Raw genomic sequence first — 6,000 nt, 5'->3', positions numbered from 1 at the left:
TACCCACAGACACTCCCTGCCTACCTAGCACTGCAATCTATATACCCCATAATTAGTCCTTAGAAGGACTGTTGATTAAGCTGAATTTGTGTATTCTATTATGGCATGCCCACACTAACTTATAAACCCCCAAATATGACCCTATCTCAGCAGCAACTCTCCGTATACTGTCTGATACCGGAGGTGACAGTGATGAGCAGGGCGGCGGCAGGTCTCATATAGAACTGATAACGCTGTGCAGCCAGTCAATCAATGTAATATCACAACCAAGATGGCTGTGGCATTACAGTGTGTGGCAGACAATCCCTACATGTTGATTGGTGTTCTAAAGAGAGCCAAACATGCAGGGCGGGGCCCGAATTTCTGACAAGCAAACCCAGAAATGCTCGGCGCTGTCCGAGAACAGCGAGTATAGCGATGCTTGGGCAAGTACCGAGCATTATCGAGTATGCTCGCTCATCACTAATAGATACACATAGATAGACACACATATGCATATACATACACACCATGCATACATGTGCACACACTTATACAGAATAATGAACCCCAAATAATGCTCCTGACAGAATAATGGGCCCCAATGCCTCATAGAATACTCTATACAGAATGGTCCCATATAATGCTCCATACAGAATAGGCCCCATATAATGCTCTATACAGAATGGGCCCCATATAATGGTCCATACAGAATGGGCCCCATATAATACTCCATACAGAATGTGCCCCATATAATGCTCCATACAGAATGGGCCCCATATAATGATCCATAAAGAATAATTGACCCCATGAAATGCTCCATGCATAAATAAATAAAATACTTTACTTCTCCCTCTTCCCTCACAGGTCTGACTTCTCAGCCAATTCTACAGTGCTCAGGACATGTAGTGACGTCATTGCACCCTTTACACAGAGATGTCACAGAATTAGAAGACATGGAAAAGACAAGACCTGCAAAGGAACAGGGAGCGGTAAGTATTTCAAACAGTTAAAATCATGGGGGACGGCCCTCCCAACTCACTGGCCCCATAGCGTTCTGATGTCCATGATGGCGAGTGGGCCCCGACACTTGCATCGGGTGGTGATGCCAGCCCTGTCTGCCTGCAAGGGCCCCCCTCTACCTCCGGGCTCCGGTTCAACTGCATAGGCTGCACCAGCAGTATGTCCACCCCTGACTGCGATTATCTATTGACGGTAATATAGTTGGCACTGTGACCATCAAGGACAATGAAGTTGTAACAAGGTGGCACAGGGTGATAGTCATGGGCGAGTCCACTAGGCCACAGTCAGTGAGCACCCCGGCCCCTTGCATATGAAAAAGCAGATAAAGTCACAGCCCTGTAGCACGGTCAATTAACTCCAGCACACAGTTGTCATCCACCCAGGAACAGCGTCCTCCAAATGTATTACACTTCAAGCTTCATCTCCAACAGTAGAACACTTTAGTAAAGGTGAATTAGAGGAGGTATTATTTCCGGCGCTTTCCCTATCAAGTTCTGTCACAGCATCAGTTCCCATCCGGTTCCTGGGAATTGACAGTCCTTCGGTGGGCACTTTCGCAGTCCTGAGGCCCGTTTTCACTGTCTGGCAATCCTTGGCAGTCCTTAAGTAACCAGGGATATCCTCCACTCCCAGTACTACTGGGAGACAGGAACTTCCTCTGTCTCTGAGGCTGCTAATCCAGCCCCCTGTTTAACCCTTACTGTCCCTAAACTAATCATGTTCAATAAAGTACTGTATAATACAGGGACATGAATTAGGGTAAACATCACACAGTACACATACAGCAATAAAACAGTAGTTCATAACAATAGCACGTTAACACATAGACAACTATCAGGACACCGCATGGGGGACACATGTCCGATATAAAGGAGAGAGGGAGCAACTGAGGGTCCCCGCCACCTCCTTACAAAGTGAAGTGGCAATATGTGCATAGTAAGTATGTTATCACTGTAGGACAGTTCAAATATACCGGTGGGAGCAATGTGGCAGCAGGAAATTTATCAGGCAAGTGTTGTATTTTGTGATTTTGTAGCTTTCCCTGCTTTGCGGCTATTTTTAAAAATATTTTATATTCCAGTTTACTTTTATAGCTATGGATAGTAAATCAAAGTGATGATAAAAGATAGATTTTTTTTTTAACCCTTTGACCCCCGGGCCATTTTCCTTTTTTGCCTTTTCGTTTTTTGCTCCCCTTCTTCCCAGAGCCATAACTTTTTTATTTTTTGGTCAAAATGGCCATGTGAGGGCTTGTTTTTTGTGGGACAAGATGTACATTTGAACGATATCATTGGTTTTAACATATCGAGTACTGGAAATGAGAAGAAAATTCCAAGTGCGGTGAAATTGCAAACAAGTTCAATTCCACAATCGTTTTTTTTCCCATGTTCACTAAATACTAAAACTGACCTGCCATTATGATTCTCCAGGTCCTTTTGAGTTCACAGACAACAAACATGTCTAGATTCTTTTTTATTTAAGTGGTGAAAAGAAATCTCAACTTTGGTGAAAAAAAAAAATGGCTCCATTTTCCGAGACCGGTAGCGCCTCCATTTTTCGTGATTTGGGACTGGGAGAGGGCTAATTTTTTTGCGCACCGAGTTGATGTTTTTGCTGATACAATTTTGGTGTACATGCAATCTTTTGATCACCCGTTATTGAACTTTATTGCAATGTAGCAGTGACCAAAAAAATCTAATTCTGCATTTTGTTATTGTTATGCCATTTACCGATTGAGTTAATTATTTTTTATATTGATAGATCGGTTATTCTAAACGTGGAGATACCAAATATGTGTATGTTTGATTTTTTTAATTGTTTTATTTTGAATATGGCGAAAGGGCATGATTTGAACTTTTATATTTTTTATTTTTTTAACCCCTTTCTGCCATTAGACGTACTATCCAGTCCATGTGACCTGGGCTTTACTTCCCATGGATGGGATAGTACGTCATAGCCAATCAGCCACGCTCACGGGGGGAGCGCGGCCGATCGGAGGTAGGTGTAAGCTGATTCTCACAGCTGACACCCAACACTAAGTGCCAGAAGCGGTCACAGACTGCTTCCAGTACTTTAACCCAATGAACACTACAATCAAACAAGATCGCAGCGTTCCGGAGCTGCCTTTGGATCAGAGACCCTGCGGTCCCGATCGCTGCAAAGGATACCCGATGTCGTCATGATGGCATCTGGGTCTCCAGAGCTGAGAAACTTCCTGTCATGCGCAGTGCATGTCGGAAAGTCTCTCAGGTTAGTGTATAGAAACTGCAGCGCTGACAGCTTCTATAGCATGCAGATCTGAATGCTATTTAGAAGCCATCAGCCTGCACAAAATGAGCGTCCCATAGTGGGAGAAAGTGTAAAACTTAGAATGAAATAACATTTTTTTTAAATAATTGTAAAAATATATATATTAAAAAAATAATAATAAAAAAAATCAATATTTATTCGATCATTAAATAAATGAAAACAAAAATCTAAAAAATAAAAGTACATATATTTGGTATTGCCGCATCCGACCCAACCTATAAAACTGTTCCACTACTTAACCCCTTTAGTGAACACCATAAAAAAGCAAGGCAAAAACACAATGCTGTATCATCGTACCGCCGAACAAAAAGTGGAATAACATGCAATCAAAAATACGGATATAAATAAACATGGTTCTGCTGAAAACGTCATCTTGTCTTGCAGAAAATGAGCTGCCATACAGCATCATCAGCAAAAAATAAAAAAGTTATAGCTGTCAGAATAAAGTGGTGCAAAAACAATTATTTTTTCTATTAAATTATTTTTTATTATATAAAAGCGCCAAAACATAAAAAATTATATAAATGAGGCATTGCTGTAATTGTACTGACCTGAAAAATAAAACAGCCTTATTAATTTTACCACACACGGAACGGTGTAAAGGCCCCCCCAAAAGAAATCCATGAATTGCTGGTTTTTGCTCATTCTGTCTCCTAAAAATCGGAATAAAAAGCGATAAAAAAATGTCATGTGCCTGAAAATGGTACCAATAAAAACATCAACTCGTCCCACAAAAAACAAGACCTCAAATGACTCTGTGGGCCAGAATATGGATAAATTATAGCTCTCAAAATGTGGTAATGCAAAAACTATTTTTTGCAATAAATTGCGACTTTTAGTGTATGACAGCTGCCAAACATAAAAACCCACTATAGATCAAACCCCCCTTTATCACCCCCTTAGTTAGAGAAAATAATAAAATAAAAAAGTATTTATTTCCATTTTCCCATTAGGGTTAGAGTTGGACTAAAGTTAGGGTTAGGGTTAAAGTTAGGGTTAGTGCTATGGCTAAAGTTAGGGTTAGGATTAGGGTTGGGGCTAAAGTTAGGGTTGGGGCTAGAGTTGGGGTTACGGTTTGGACTACGGTTAGGGTTGGGATTAGAGTTAGGGTTCGGATTAGGGTTAGGATTGAGATTAGGGTTAGGGGTGTGTTAGGGTTAGGTTTGTGGTTAAGGTTATGGTTATGGTTGGGATTAGGGTTAGGGGTGTGTTGGGGTTAGGGTTGGAGTTAGAATGGGGGGGTTTCCACTATTTAGGCACATCAGGGGCTCACCAAATGCAACATGGCGTCTGATCTCAATTCCAGCCAATTCTGTGTTGAAAAAGTCAAACAGTGCTACTTCCCTTCCAAGCTCTGCCAATGCACCCAAACAGTGGTTTACCACTAACATATGAGCTATCAACATACTCGGGACAAATTGCACAACAACTTTTGGGGTCCTATTTCTCCTGTTACCCTTGGGAAAATAAAAAATTGGGGGCGAAAAGATTATTTTTGTGGAAAAAATATGATTTTTTAGTTTTACGGCTGTACGTTATAAACTTATGTGAAGCCCATAGGGGTTCAATGTTCTGACCACTCATCTAGATAAGTTCCTTTGGGGGTGTAGTTTCCAAAATGGGGTCACTTGTGGGGGGGTTTCACTGTTTAGACACATCAGAGGCTCACTAAACGTGACATGGCATCCGATCTCAATTCCAGCCAATTTTGCTTTGAAAATTCAAACGGCGCTACTTCCCTTCCAAGCTCTGCCATGCGCCCAAACAGTGGTTTATATATGGGATATCAGCGGACTCAGAACTAATTGTACACCAACTTTTGGGGTACAATTTCTCATTTACCCTTTGTAAAATAAAAAAATGGATCTGAAGTAAATTTTTTGTGAAAAAAAGTTATATGTTCATTTTTTTTAAACATTCCAAAATTTCCTGTGAAGCACCTGAAGGGTTAATAAACTTCTTGAATGTGGTTTTGAGCACCTTCAGGGGTGCAGTGTTTAGAATGGTGTCACTTTGGGGTATTTTCTATGATATAGACCCCTCAAAGTGACTTCAAATGTGATGTGGTCCCTAAAAAAAACAATGTTGTAAAAATGAGAAATCGCTGTTTAAATTTTAACCCTTATAACTTCCTAACAAAAAATTTGGGTTCCAAAATTTTGCTGATGTAAAGTAAACATGTGGGAAATGTTACTTATTAAGTATTTTATGTGACATATGTCAGTGATTTAAGGACATGAAAATTCAAAGTTGGAAAATTGCGAAATTTTAAATTTTTTTGCCAAATTTCCTTTTTTTCACAAATAAACGCAAGTCATATCAAAGAAATTTTACCACTATAATGGTTTACAATATGTCATGAGAAAACCATGTCAGAATCACCAGGATCCATGGAAGCGTTCCAGAGTTATTACCTCATATAGGGACAGTGGTCAGAATTGTAAAAATTGGAAAGGGCATTAAATGCAAACCACCCTTGGGAGTAAAGGGGTATTAATATTTTTAAAAACTTTTTTTTAACTTTTTGCATGCTTCAATAGTCTCCATGGGAGACTAGAAGCTGCAGTTGTCTGATCAGCTCTGCTACATACAGGAGATGATCAGATCATGATTCCACCCGCGACTGTTAGAGGCACATGTCAGCTGTTCAAAACACCTGACATGTGCTGTTAAAGATGTGGGCTCAGT

General features: G+C 40.4%; 1 long non-coding RNA gene across 1 annotated transcript in view; it reads left to right on the top strand.

The window, feature by feature from the left end:
• Positions 1-408: 408 nt before the first annotated feature.
• The window catches only part of LOC141052537 (uncharacterized), a 49,711-nt gene continuing 44,119 nt past the window's right edge, over positions 409-6,000 (top strand). Inside the window, exon 1 of the long non-coding RNA XR_012220832.1 lies at positions 409-971. This is a non-coding gene — a long non-coding RNA (uncharacterized lncRNA). The remainder of the gene's footprint in view (positions 972-6,000) is intronic.

The sequence above is a fragment of the Dendrobates tinctorius genome, unplaced genomic scaffold (genome assembly GCF_039654945.1).
Source record: "Dendrobates tinctorius isolate UK_male_01 unplaced genomic scaffold, ASM3965494v1 ptg000161l, whole genome shotgun sequence".
Taxonomy (NCBI): domain Eukaryota; kingdom Metazoa; phylum Chordata; class Amphibia; order Anura; family Dendrobatidae; genus Dendrobates; species Dendrobates tinctorius.
Note: the sequence above shows the minus strand (reverse complement) of the source record. Positions and strands in the feature narration are given on the sequence as shown.